Genomic DNA, 15,019 nt, shown 5'->3' with positions numbered 1-15,019 from the left:
CAGCAGTTCCCGCTGACCTGTAGGGCCACCCAGCAGCTGGGCTCTGCCATGTGGGCTGGGCAGGGCTGCTGGCCAGCCAGGCAGGCTCGTGGGGGGTTGCGTCCCAAGGGTCTGCCCCGCTCCCCAGCATGGCTCCAAGCAATCTCTGCCGCCCGCCACCTGTGGGGCCCCACCCACCTCCCTGGGGCTGAGCCACCTGGGACTGGGGCAGAGGTCTGGCCTGTCTCGGACAGTAGGAGGGGCTCGGGCAGGCCCCACAAGGCAAGTGGGTCCTGAGGGAGCCCAGCCTGGCCAGGCCCCAGCCTGCTCTGGCCTGTCTGATCGCACTGTTCCCGAGGGGCTGACGCGATCCCCTCCCCACTGCCCCCAGCCAGCCCATCGCTCTGGGGACCGACCCTCCCCCCTGCCCCATTTTCCCCATGGGAGCCCACAGATCTGTTTGGTGCCAGGCCCACAAAAGGTTAATGGGCCCTGGCTGTATTGTCCTGTGAGATGAGAGGCTGCAGGGCTGGGACTGACTCTTGCTCATACTAACTAGATTTGCTGAGGGCTTGACTCCATGGTCCTGTCCCTCAGGGCTGCAATTACCCACACAGCGTACGTAGCAAGGAGCCACCCGAACGGCAAGGGCACGTGTTCAGCCCTTCTGTGTCCAGATGGGGGCATGAGCACAACTCCCCTCCTCCCTCCCCTTTGAGGGGATCCCATCAGCAACTGACCCCGTGTCACTGCCTGAGAGCGGAGACAGCATTTTCGGAGCAGCAGTAAAGCCCAGGGACACCCGTTAACTACCAGCTCTGCTTCAGGGACACAGCAGAGAGGACAAATGTATCCGTCCAGCAGGCAGAGCAGGGCAGGGTCCTGTCTGATCAGCTGGCAGTTGGGGGCTTTCCAGTGTTTACCCCATTAGTTCATGCAATGGGACAAATTCAACCCACAATTTTCAATTCTACTCAACAAACTGTAGAAGGCTCAGGCTGGCATCCATGGAATCTACCAAGGAGGAAAGCGAAGCCCGTACCTTTTGCCCAGGCAACTGATTTATCACAGCTGATTGCTGCCATGCCTCACTTTCCACTGGCCAGAGCTATCCCAAGGCACTTGGGGAGTTCGTCGAAGGAAACCCAGGAGAATGTCAGACAGTTCTGTGGCAGTCATTCTAAGCACGGTCACCCTAAGACCTGGGAGACTCCGGTCCCCTATCCTGCCACAGACTGTATGTGTGTCCAGGGGCACGTCACTTAGCTGCTCTGTGCCCAAGAATGAGATAATACGATTTCGTTAGCTCACAGGGTGCTGGGTGGATAAATACATTAAAGCTTGTGAAGTGCTGTGAGCACGACTGATGAATGCGCTCGGTAAGAGATTGGGATGATTATTATTTCTACAGTGCCTTTCAGTCCACAGGAGTCCAAGCCTTTTACAAACACAGCATGCTGAAATGTGTATTATTGGCAGGGATTATGGCACCCACCATTTAAAATGCAGCCATCTCTGGGGTGGAACACAGCAGCTGTTTAACAGCATAGGGCAACACTACACAATAGGTCAGTGCTGGAAGCTAAGACAAATCTTGTAATCACTTGATACTGCTGGGAGACAGGAATGGAATTACAGACGTGGGAATTCAGCCATGACACTCAGGCACATCTCTACCTTTATTAAAAAATGCCACACGATGTTCATTATCGTACCTGGCCAGGGCCTGGCTTTTACATCTTTTCTCAAAGATGGCACCTCCAGCATCACAATTAACTTCAGCCTTGGTGCAGCACGGGGTCAGAGGACAGAATGTTTTCTCCCATACCATGAACACTGCTCTGTGCAGCACACTGGGGCTGTTTCTTGGAGGTCCCATGCAAGGTCTGACCAGTGTGAGCTGGGTTAGCCTGTGAGCTCTAGGACTGGCATCGGGCCCTTCAGAGTTCAGGTTGTCTTAGCCAGTGTTTCCCAAAGGGTTGAAAGCTGAGCCCTGCTTCAGAAAATCATGCTCCCCTTCAATCCTGCCATGTGTGGGTAAAGGCCTGCACATCACCCCGCCCTGTGGGAAACGCTGGAGGCGTGTGTTTTATAGTCATGTAATCCACTAGTCTTAATACTAACACATTGCTAGTAACTGAATAACAAGAGTTAACATCTAGCCAGAGCGTCTTAACTGTGGTCACTGCCAGACTAAGGAAAACCCAACAGCACTGTCTGCTCCGGCACTCTGGAGATTCTTGTCATTTTCTTAAAGCCACAGTAATGCCACATTAATTTATTTACATTTAGCTATATATCTATAGCTCAGAATTAGCTTAACAGCACTCTGTAAGTCTTGCCACAAGTTTTCTTTGACCCAATGACCATCGAGCTTCTATATTTGCTGTATTACTGAAATTGTTCTTGTTACTTGGAGGAATGATGAATTTTCTTGCAGCTCTTGGGGAGCTACTGTATCATTCCATCTTTCAGCTGACTCTAGCCTTGCAGGTGACGCTTGCCAATGTCTCTGATTTTGTCTAGACACTTCTCCATTAGTAGCCATGACATCAGAAGCTAGTGGTGCTACCGTTTTCCCCGTAGTGGCTTTCTGAGCCCAATTTCTACTAGTTCAGAACATATTCTATCATTTGGTTTCAAATAAGGCAGTTCATGTGATTCCCAATCATAATAATTCTTTTGATACAAACTTGACTAATATTTAGTCCTTTCCCTATAGCCTTCTTGAAAAACCCTAGGTGATCTGTTACTAAGCTTTCCGTTAGGTAACAACTGTGCAGGTGATAAACCTGCTTGTAATGGTGATGATCTATAATTTAATAATGCCAGATATAAATCGTATTTGTGTCTTCAGCTTTTGTTAGTAATCTTACTAGTTTAACACTATTTTCAGCGAGCCCATTAGCTTGTGGGTAACCTGGACTTGATGTACTATGTCCGAAATCCTGTGACATGGCAAAACTTTTATAGACTCAAAGACATTAATGTCAGAAGGTCATGATCATCTGTGTGACCTCCTGGTCAGCGCAGGCCACAGCACCTCACCCACCCACTCCTGTAATAGACTCCTAACCTCTGGCTTTTAAATCCTTGAGTGTGAAACTGAAATCTTCTTTTTGGTAAACAGTATTCCTCACATTTTTTAAGACAAACTCATAGTCAACTTGTACTCTAAGCTTAAGCTCAAAAGAATTTTTTATTAAAGCTAATGTGCTCTGATACTTCTGTTAGGGTACGTCTACACTACCCGCTGGATCGGCAGGTAGTGATCGATCTATCAGGGATCGATTTATCACGTGTAGTGTAGCTGCGATAAATCGATCCCCGATCGCTCTCCTGTTGACTGCTGAACTCCAGCTCAGTGAGAGGCAGAAGCAAAGTTGACGGGGGAGCCGCGGTGCGCCGCGAGGATGTGAAGTAAGTAATTTTAATTTGATCTAAGATACGTCGACTTCAGCTAGGCTAGTCTCGTAGCTGAAATTGCGTATCTTAGATCAATCGTTTCCGCCCCTCCCCCAGTGTAGACCAGGCCTTAGTCTATAAGGTGCCACAAGACTCTTTGTCGCTTGTTAAAAATGAGGTTAATGTTAAGGAAGGAGTGTCTGTACATCTGGGCATAGTGCTTAGTTCTTCGGTCCCTCTACTGGTTTAAGCATTCCCAGTCCAACAGGTCATTTTCAGTTTCTTATAACTCTCTCCAAGGTTTGAAGTTGGCAGTATGTTCATTCTTAGCACTCTCACACTTGTTCTCAGTACGCTCAACTTCAACACAACTGATTGAAGGGCTAGTCTACAGGACCGCGCTCCATCGCCACAGCTGGAGCTGCAGCCGGGTTGCTGTCGTGCATCTGGTGAAGGCACGCTATGCCGACAGGAGAGTGGTCTCCTATCAGCATAATTACTGCACCTCAACGAGAGCCTCTTCCACCAACATAGCACAGTGTGGACACCACTCTAAGAGCATGTCTACACTTACCTCTGGAGCGATCGATCCAGCAGGGGTCGATTTATTGCGTCTCGTGAAGACACGATAAATCGACTGCCAAGCGCTCTCCCATCGACTCTGGTACTCCACCGGAGTGAGAGGTGCAGCAGGAGTCGACGGGAGAGTGTCAGCAGTCAACTTACCACAGTGAAGACACCGCAGTGAGTAGACCTAAGTATGTCGGCTTCAGCTACGTTATTCACGTAGCTGAAGTTGCGTAACTTAGACCGATATCCCCCCAGTGTAGACCAGGCCTAAGTCAATGTAATGTACGTCGCTTGGGGGGGGGGTCTTTTTTACCCCCCTGAGCAAAATAACATACATTGACTTAAGCAGTAGCGTAGACAATCCCTTGCTACCAGCATGCTTTTTAGCAGTCCCATTGCTCGCAACATGCCTGCTTTCAAAATGCTTATTGTTAGCGTGCGTGTGCTCAGCAGCACAGGTCTCGTGTGTGCAGCACGCTCACTCACCGTACACTTGTGCTCAGCATGGTCACATGTTGCATGCGTGAGCTCCGCATGCTCAGTCACAGCACGCTCACTCTTGCCATGCTAATGCTCAGCATGCCCACTCACTAGCCGCTTGCTCTCGGCATGCTTGCGTTTAGTCAGGGACAGGGGCGGCTCTAGGCACCAGCAAACCAAGCTGTTGCCTAGGGCGGCCAAATCTAGGGGGCGGCAGGCTGGGCCGGTGGACCTGCCGCAGTCATGCCTGCGGGAGGTCCACCGGAGCCGCGGACGACCGGACCTGCCGCGGGCATGACTGCGGAGGGGGGCTCGTCTCGCGGCTCGGCTGGACCTCCCGCAGGCATGACTGCGGCAGCTCAAGCGGAGCCGCCGGACCCGCGGGAGGTTCGCTGTTCCCGCGGCTCCGGTGGAGCTCCCGCAGTCATGCCTGCGGCAGGTCCGCTCGTCCCGGGGCTCCAGTGGACCTGCCGCAGGAGCTCAACCGGAGCCGCGGGAAGAGGGGACCCGCTGCGGGACCGGGGAAGGGCGGCGCAGCACACCGCGCTGCCTGGGGCAGCCTAATTTCTAGAGCCGCCCCTGGTCAGGGAGCCGTTGTTCTCTGAAAATGGCTCCAATTGGCTGAGCTGTTGTCAAGTACAGAAACTGAAAAAGCAAACAAATGCCATTTTTCTGCTAACATAAAAAATGCTGGGAGCATTTTTGACCAGCTCTTGTGCCCCAGTGAGGGCGGATGGACGCTGTGAGAGGGATGAAGGACCAGCCCAACATGCACTTCAACTTTCAGCCTGTGGATAGTCCTAGGGACTCATCGGTTACTCTGGTGCATAACATGGCTGAGATGCTGTGCTGGCTGCGGGAGCCATCGTCCCCAGGTCGCCTACAGACCTGTTGGCAGGCTGAGTTCGCTGAGCCTAAACAAATGTACTTCACGCAGGCAACGCCCACCTTTGCTTTGTCACTTCCGAATGATTCACTTGACACCCTTATCGCGTAGTCAGTGTGTCTGGAATACACTAGCGCGTGCGCTGCCGCTGTGCTAATGACACTGGCATTTGCAATAGGAACAGAAAAGTTGTGGTTTATTTTAGCTGCACTGATGAGGAGCAGAATGGCCAGGGGCAGAGCTATTGCTCTACCCTCAGCCGGCCGGGACCTGAGCATGTTACACTTGCCTAGAAGTCGAATGCACAAGACTCTCAGGGCTGGGGTGGTGGGTTTGAGCTGGCTGCCTTGTGCTGGCTCTGGTCTCCTACTGCTGTACTCAGCTACATGCAATCTGGACCCACTTAAACCTGGGACGAGCCCCCTAAACCATCCTATCTTCCTGTATTTGAGCTAATCTCTGTTCCCAGCATGGCAGCCCCGGGGTGTGAGCCTAGGTTTGAACTACACAGACTCTCTGGAGGCCCAGGACTCAGTCTGAGCTGGGTCAACAAATCTCTTCACCCTTGCAAAGTGCTGGACAGCAGGGGGTCCCAACCTTTCCCTTTCTGAGGCCCCCTCAACATGCTATAAAAACTCCATGGCCCACCTGTGCCACAACAACTGGTTTTCTGCCTATAAAAGCCAGAGGCAGAGTTAGGGGGCAGCAAACAGGGCAGTTGCCCAGGCCTCACGCCACAGGGGGGCCCCCATGAAGCTACATTGTTCAGGCTTCGGCTTCAACCCTGAGTGACAGGGTTCAGGGCCCCCCCTCCCCCCATGCAATGGGGTTTTGGCTTTCCGCCCTGGACCCGTGTGGCTAACGCTAGGCCTGCTTGGCGGACCCCTGAAGCCTGCTCGCAGCCCCCCCAGGAGTCCCCAGACCCCTGGTTGAGAACCACTGCTGTAGAGAACCCAAGTACCATGCAGTCAGTTACATGGGGGGGGGGGTGTCTTTCAGATGAGCCTTTACAGCCCTGTTCGAGATAGACCCTGAAGCCCCCAGGGCATTTCTGAGAAAGCAGCGATGTTTCCCCCATAACTGTTGTGTGTCTTGTCTGCGGGGCTGCCACCCCCACCCTTGCAAAGTGGGGGCTGCTAGTTTGGGGCACTTCCCGCTGGGACTCACTATGGAACTCAAAGAGAAACTGGCTGTTTCCTCCACCACCCAATGGGCAATCAAGCCCCAAACGCAGTATCATCACCCCTGCAATTGTCACTGCTGCGCCGGGGAGCTAAGAGACTGGGACAGCCTTGTCAGCACGATTGGGGTGGGGGGGGAGGTCTGCAAGCTACTGAGGCCCTGGACAAGCCAAGCTGTTTGCTGTGTTCCTAGGCAGTGTGGCCATCCCCAGTCTTAGACCAGAGGAGCACGGGCTCCTTGCAAAGGGCAGGTTTAGTAATCACCAGTGGGGACTCGAACAGGGACGAATGACTAAATAAAGCCAGGGCCAGCTCCAGGCACCAGCGGACGTGCCTGGGGCGGCACATGCTACGGGGCAGCTTCCGTCCAGTCTTGGGGGCGGCACAATCCAGGCAGCTCTTTTTTTTTGCTTCGGCAGGTCGGGCAGGCTGAGCGGCTTTTCTTTTTTTTTTTTTTGCTTGCTTGGGCCGGCCCTGACTAAAGCAGCACAGGTCATTGGAGGGTCATTGCCCCAGCCGGCTCAGCACTGTGGGTGAACACTGCCTGCCCGAAGGCTGTGGCCTTGGGGGCGAGAGAGGGCGCAGTAGCATGGTGAGAAGCGTTTGGAAGACATGTCTGGGAGTGCAGCGTGAGCTGCCTGTGCAGGAATTCCACTGGCCCGTAAATGTCATGCTGAAGCCAAGAGCCCCTCAGGCCCTGTTAGCAAGAACAGCAGTGCCTGGCAGTTAACGAGGATTAAGCGAGGATTTCTGCAAATGCTCCTTCCATAAACGAGGGTGGAGCTTTTCCAGCCTGCCATGAGTGTGAGCAGCACAAAGCCACCAGTGCCTTAACGCTGAGAATAACACTGGCAGGTCACAGCTCCTCTGGCTGAGGGCCTCCCAGTGACGCTGGCACTATGGCAATGTCACGGTTACCTCTGTGCCTTCCAGTAGGGCCCCTGCTCTGGGTCCCCTAACACTGGCCTCCCGGAGGAGGCCACTTGACCACAAGGAGACTCTCTGTGGCTGGCAGGGGTGTGCCCAGGGCCCTCCTTCGCTCACAGAGCTCTGCCATTGGGCTCCCATAACTCCCTCAATTGCTCCTGAGCACCAGGGTGCGGAGCTCAGTGTCCCCCATCAGCAGCCCATCCCCCTTCCTCAGCCCTTCACCTTTGTTTTCATTTCAGTTGGCTTTGAGGACCTCCTAGTGCACTGATGAATGGGCCATTGCTGCTCTCCTGGGCAGGGCCTGGCCTGGCATCCACTTAGGGCAGTAAGCCCGCACCCCTGCCTACCTTGATGCATGCTTTGCCCATGGGCACCCGAGTAAGGCAATTCAGCCATCGGCTGGCTAGCTCCAAGCCCAAGAGAGGCTGCTGTGGAGTGCCCTCGGGCAATGGCTTGCAGGCATGTGTGGTTCGAGGGCTTTAAACTAGGTTCGACGGGGGCAGGTGACCAAAGCCCACAGGTAATTCAAAAACATGGAGGCGTGGGAGAAGGGTTGGCATTGGGGGGCAGCATGGGCTGTTATAGCAGGGATAAGGGAGAGACAAGACAGAACTGGGGGGAAATCAAATCAGTATCGTAGATGGCTGTATACTAATGTGAGAAGTATGGGGAATAAGCAGGAAGAACTCAAAATGTTAGTAAATAAGCACAACTATGACACAGTTGGCATCCTGGAGACTTGGTGGGATAATACGCATGACTGGAATATTGGTAGAGAAGGGTACAGCTTGCTCAGGAAGGACAAGCAGGGAAAAAAGGGAGGAGGTGTTGCCTTATATATTAAAAAGGTACACACTTGGACTGAGGTTGAGATAGAAATAGGAGACAGACTTGTTGAAAGTCTCTGGTTAAGGATAAAAAGGGTAAAAAACGCAGGTGATGTCGTGGTAGGGGACTACTACAGACCATCAAACCAGGTGGAAGAGGTGGATGAGGCTTTTTTTAAACAACGAACAAAATCATCCAAAGCCCAGGACTTGGCGGTGATGGGGGATTTCAACTTCCCAGACATCTGTTGGGATAATAACACTGCAGGGCACAGATTATCCAACAAGTTCTTGGAATGTATTGGAGACAATTTTTTATTCCAGAAGGTGGAGAAAGCTACTGGGGGGTGGCTATTCTAGATCTGATTTTGACAAATAGGGAGTGCAGTGGGGCAGCTGCCCCACTCCTGGAGAACAGGATAAAAGCAGCCAAGCTGGGCTGATTGGGGAAGCAGCCACAGCTGTGGCCAGCTCAGTTAGGGCCCAGCTGGCCCTGATAAGAGGGCTGTGGCCAGAAGCTGAGGGAGTCTGACTCTAGCCCTAGAGTGGGAAGGGCAGCGGCCTGGGAGCAAGGTACCTGGAGCAGAGCAGGGGGATAGGGCTGGGGAGCTCCAGCCTGGTAAACCTGCAGGCTTGAGGAAGGCCTATGAAAAAGTATTGGGGCTGCAGAGGGGCAGCCTGAGGCTAGGCAAAGGCAGCAAGTCCCAACCCTTGCCAGTGATGAGTGGCCATGACAGGCTGCGTCTGCCCCAGTGAGCGGGGGCTAGATGGTGACTGGCAGTAGCCACTGAGGCAAGATGGGGATAGAGGGTTGGAGGTTGCCCTGGGAGGGGAGACCCAGAGAGTGAGGGTCCTGTTGGGGCAAAACCCCAAGGTAAGGGGTACTGGGGTCTGGGAGGGACACGAGGGCCCTAAGGCAGGCGAGACACCGGCTTGCAGAGAGCTCTCTGGCCTGGACAAGAACTAATTCCCAGGACAACCAGCAGGAGGTGCTGTGCCGGTGAGCCTTCGCTTAGCTACAGGGAGGAACTGGTTGAGAATTTCCAAGTGGAAGGCAGCTTGGGTGAAAGTGATCATGGCACTGGTGAGACCTCATCTGGAATCCTGTGTGCAGTTCTGGTCTCTCATGTTTAAGAAGGATGAATTCAAACTGGAACAGGTTCAGAGAAGGGCTACTAGGATCATCCGAGGAATGGAAAACCTGTCTTATGAAAGGAGACTGAAAGAGCTTGGCTTGTTTAACCTAACCAAAACCAGGCTGAGGGGGGATACGATTGCTCTTTATAAATATATCAGAGGGATAAATATCAGGGAGGGAGAGGAATTATTTAAGCTCAGTACCAATGTGGACACAAGAACAAATGGATATAAACTGGACACTAGGAAGTTTAGACTTGAAATTAGACGACGGTTTATAACCATTAAAGGAGTGAAGTTCTGGAACAACCTTCCAAGGGGAGTAGTGGGGGCAAAAGACATATCTGGCTTTAAGACTAAGCTTGATAAGTTTATGGAGGGGATGGTATGATGGGATAGCCTAATTTTGGCAATTAATTGATCTTTGATTATTAGCAGGTAAATAGGCCCAATGGTCTGTGATGGGATGTTAGATGGGGTGAGATCTGAGTTGCTACAGAGAATTCTTCCCTGGGTGCTGGCTGGTGAGTCTTGCCCACATGCTCAGGGTTTAGCTGATCGCCATATTTGGGGCCGAGAAGGAATTTTCCTCCAGGGCAGATTGGCAGAGGCCCTGGAGGTTTTTCACCTTCCTCTGCAGCATGGGGCACGGGTCACTTGCTGGAGGATTCTCTGCACCTTGAGGTCTTTGAACCACGATTTAAGGACTTCAATAACTCAGACATAGGTTAGGGGTTTGTTACAGGAGTGGGCGGGTGAAATTCTGTGGCCTGCATTGTGCAGGAGGTCAGACTAGATGACCATAATGGTCCCTTCTGACCTTAAGTCGATGAATCTATGACATGATAGAGTTCATGATTCTAAGGAATGGTAGGAGGGAGAACAGCACAATAAAGACAATGGATTTCAAGAAGGCAGATTTAGCAAACTCAAGGAGTTGGTAGGTAAAATCCCATGTGAAACAAATCTAAGGGGAAAAACAATTGAAGACAGTCGGCAGTTTTTCAGAGACATTATTAAGGGCACAAGAGCAAACTATGCCACTGTGTAGGAAAGATAGGAAGTATGGCAAGAGACCACCCTGGCTTAACCAGGAGATCTTCAGTGATCTGAAACTCAGAAAAGAGTCCTACAAAAAGTGGAAACTCGGTCAAATTACAAAGGATGAATATAAACAAATAACACAAGTATGTAGGGGCAAAATTAGAAAAGCCAAGGCACAAAACAAGATCAAACTAGCTAGGGACATAAAAGGAAACAAGAAAACATTCTATAGATGCATTAGAAGCAAGAGGAAGACCAAGGATAGAGTCGGCTCGTTACTCAATGAGGGGGGAAAGACGACAACAGAAAATGTGGAAATGGCAGAGGTGAATAATGACTTATTTTTTTTCTGTTTTCACCAAAGTTGGTGGCGACTGGACGTCTAACATAGTGAATGCCAGTGAAAATGAGGTAGGATCAGAGTCTAAAATAGGGAAAGAACAAGTCAAAAATTACTCAGACAAGTTAGATGTCTTCAAATAACCAGGGCCTGATGAAATGCATCCTAGAATACTCAAGGAGCTGACTGAGGAGATATCTGAACCATTAGCAACTATCTTTGAAAAGTCATGGAAGACAGGAGAGATTCCAGAAGACTGGAAAAAGGCAAACCATAGAATATTAGGGTTGGAAGGGACCTCAGGAGGTCATCTAGTCCAACCCCCTGCTCAAAGCAGGACTAATCCCCAGATTTTTACCCCAGTTCTCCAAATGAACTCACAATCCTAGGTTCAGCAGGCCAATGCTCAAACCACTGAGCTATCCCTCCCCCCAAATCTAGTGCCCATCTCTAAAAAGGGAAATAAGGACAACCCAGGGAATTACAGACCAGTCAGCTTAACTTCTGTACCCGGAAAGATAATGGAGCAAATAATTAAGCAATCAATTTGCAAACACCTAGAAGATAATAAGATGATAAATTACAGTCAGCATGGATTTGCAAAAACAACTCATGTCAAACTGACCTGATAGCTTTCGTTGACAGGGTAATAAGCCTTGTGGATAGAGGGGAAGCGGTAGGTGTGGTATATCTTGACTTTAGTAAAGCTTTTGATACTGTCTCGCATGACCTTCTCATAAACAAACCAGGGAAATACAACCTAGATGGAGCTACTATAAGGTGGGTGAATAACTGGTTGGAAAATCGTTCCCAGAGAGTAGTTATCAGTGGTTCACAGTCATGCTGGAAGGGCATAACGAGTGGGGTCCCACAGGGATTAGTTCTGGGTCTGGTTCTGTTCAATATCTTCATCATTTAGATATTTAGATAATGGCATAGAGAGTACACTTACAAAGTTTGCGGACGATAGTAAGCTGGGAGGGGTTGCAAGTGCTTTGGAGGATAGGATTAAAATTCAAAATGATCTGGACAAACTCGAGAAATGGACTGAAGTAAACAGGATGAAATTCAATAAGGACAAATGCAGAGGACTCCACTTAGGAAGGAACAATCAGTTGCACACATACAAAATGGGAAATGACTGCCTAGGAAGCAGTACTGCCGAAAGGGATCTGGGGGTCATAGTTGATCACAAGCTCAATATGAGACAACAATGCAACGCTGTTGCAAAAAAAGCGAACATCATTCTGGGATGTATTAGTAGGAGTGTTGTAAGCAAGACACATGAAGTAATTCTTCCGCTCTACTCCACGCTGATTAGGCCTCAGCTGGAGTATTGTGTCCAGTTCTGGGCGCCACATTTCAGGAAAGATGTGGACAAACTGGAGAGAGTCCAGAGAAGAGCAACAAGAATGATGACAGGTCTAGAAAACATGACCTATGAGGGAAGATTGAAAAAATTGGGTTTGTTTAGTCTGGAAAAGAGAAGACTGAGAGGGGACATGATAACAGTTTTCAAGTACATAAAAGGTTGTTACAAGGAGGAGGGAGAAAAATTGTTCTTAACCTCTGAGGATAGGACAAGAAGTAATGGGCTTACTTTGCAGCAAGGGTGGTTTTAGGTTGGACATTAGGAAAAACTTCCTAACAGTCAGGGTGGTAAAGCACTGGAATAAATTGCCTAGGGAGGTTGTGGAATCTCCATCATTGGGGGTTTTTAAGAGCAGGTTGGACAAAAATCTGTCAGGGATGGTCTACATAACACTTAGACCTGCCTTGAGTGCAGGGGACTGGACTAGCTGACCTCTCGAGGTCCCTTCCAGTTCTATGATTGAAAACTGGGACCACTGGAAGAAGGAAGGTAGAGCTGGTCTGGGGGAAATTCTGCCACTTGGTGCCAACAGGTGGCGTAATGTGGACAGAGGGTTTTGATTTCTGCTGTCAGCAGCATTCAGAACTGCTGAGGTGCGAGGCTGGTATCTGGCCATAGATTCAAGGCACATCCCACATCCTTTCCCTCCCTCCCGCCACAACCAGCACTGCCTTAACTGGGGTAGCAAAGGGCTGGCTGAGAACACAGAGCAGCTCGCCTTTAATCGGCCCACCGTGTTCCACTGGGGCCTGACAGAGGCAGCACCACTTTGCGCAGCAAAGTGCATTCAAAGAGGGGTTTGCATACAGCTTTAACGCCCATGGCCATTGCCAAGGCTTCTGCCGCCCACCGGGAGCCTAGCTGGCACAGGGCACGGTTTCTGCTGCTGGAATGTCAGAGCCTATGACATGGTTTCTATCTAGCTTTGCTAGTGGCACAGCAACCCGGTCCGGAGCGCCAGTCCAGTGCCTCCTGGTGTCTGCTTTGGGCACCAGCACTGGTACTCTAGGGTGCATGAGTCCCTCTCCCGCAGACCCACACTGTCCAACCGTGTTGGCGATGGAGGGAGGGAGCAGGGGAAAGCTCACCAGAGACAGACAGGGGCTTCGCAGCCTTGCACGGCCACTGCACTGTGCCCTCTGAGGCGTGGGGCCGATGGTAATGTAGAGCAGGGCCTCCGAAACCCCGTATGGCCCACGGCCCCTTGAGTTACAGGGGGCGCAACTCAGAGTGCCCTTTGCTTCAGTGTTGCCCCAGTCCCTCCACGGCGGGGCAGAGCAGCTAGGGGGGGCCATGCTGCCAGCTGTGAGCCTCCAAGCCGGGGTCATGGGATGTGATACAGCTGGGTAGATATTACGGGTTGGGCTGGAGCTTGGGCTCTGGAGCCCCCCTCTCTGTAGGCTTCAGAGCCCCCCACTACAGCCATTGCTTTCCATGTCCACTGAAGGTTGGACAAGAAACCGTCTTAATCTGCAGCAAGGGAGATTTAGGTTTGATAGTAGGAAAAACGTTCTGACTCCAAGGCTAGTTCAGCTCTGGAACAGGCTTCCCAGGGAGGCTGTGGAATCCCCGTCACTGGAGGGTTTAAGCACAGGCTGGGCTAGGGTCACTGGGCCTGGACTCGATGGCCTCTCGAGGGCCCTACTGATCTCTGATTTTATGCTGAATTAGCTGGTCAGCATTTGGCTCCCACTGCCTGAGAACAAAGGCAGCGGAGCCCCGAGTAGCCGTGCCAGGAGCCTCTAGCTGTGCTGGCGGGAGCCCATTCCAGGAGGCAGGAAGGAGCAGTCACCAAGAACCTCACCACCACAAAGCCTGGGGGAAAAGACAGAGCCTCTCCTCCTAGCAGCTGGGTGTGAAGCACATTCCCCTCCTCCCACCCATCTCAGAAACAGCAAGGGGACAGTGCTGGTGGGGGCCTGTCCTTCAATTCTGGGGGGACCTGGGCCTCACCCCTGCTTATAACCGTCGCCTCCATGGCTGCCCTGTGGAATCCAACTGGAGCTTGCTGGCTGCTTCTCACCAGTCCTTTACCTGTCTCCTACAGAGCCCCGTTCTGCCAGGGGGACCACCATGTTCTGTAAGGTGACCTGTGACCCTTGGCTCTGCACAAGGCCAGGCAGTGTGGCCACAGTTGGTTCTTGGTGTGATGCTGGCAGACCAGGTCTGATCAGGGCCACAGGCCAATTCACTTGTGTATTAGTCCAAATAAAATGAGTGTAAATGTAGGAGTGTGTTCAGGTGTGAAAACTAGTGGAATGTTACTTGTATTATTTTCACTTATCTGTTCCTGTTACAGTGTAATAGCAAACATCTACATTGTGTACACCTCTGTAACTTAATAACCCATCAAAGAAATCTTGTGAAATGCTAAAGAAGGAGTTAAGGACTTTAACAGAAAATGCTAATTTCAAAGCAAGTGGCCATTATGTCTGATGGTTCAAGGTCAAAAGATTAAGTGCATTCCCCACTCTCCATCACCAAAGGAAAAGCCCACAGGGGAACAGACTTGTCTTCTGTCAGAAGATATAAGAATGGATTCAGGGAAAGATCCTTCATGTCTGGACTGTTTGGACTCTTACAGGGAAGTGTACTGGATGCAAAGCAGAGATCCCCAGAGACAATCTGGGTTCCCTGAAAGACTTTGGGGAAACCGGCAGTTTATTACATCACTGGCACCATTTGGAGTTACAAACTGTGACTCACCTGTGCATATATTTTACCTGCTTTAACCTCAATAACTCTCATTTCCCTTTCCTAGCTAGTTTACTATAGAATTGGCTGCCAGCCTTGTCTTTGGTGTAAGATCTGGAGTACCAGTTGATCTGGGGGTGACTGGTCTCTTGGGACTGGGAGAAACCTGATGTG

Source organism: Mauremys reevesii, linkage group 19, assembly GCF_016161935.1.
Source record: "Mauremys reevesii isolate NIE-2019 linkage group 19, ASM1616193v1, whole genome shotgun sequence".
NCBI lineage: Eukaryota > Metazoa > Chordata > Testudines > Geoemydidae > Mauremys > Mauremys reevesii.
The sequence above is the reverse complement of the archived record's forward strand: the minus strand, read 5'-3'. Positions refer to the sequence as shown.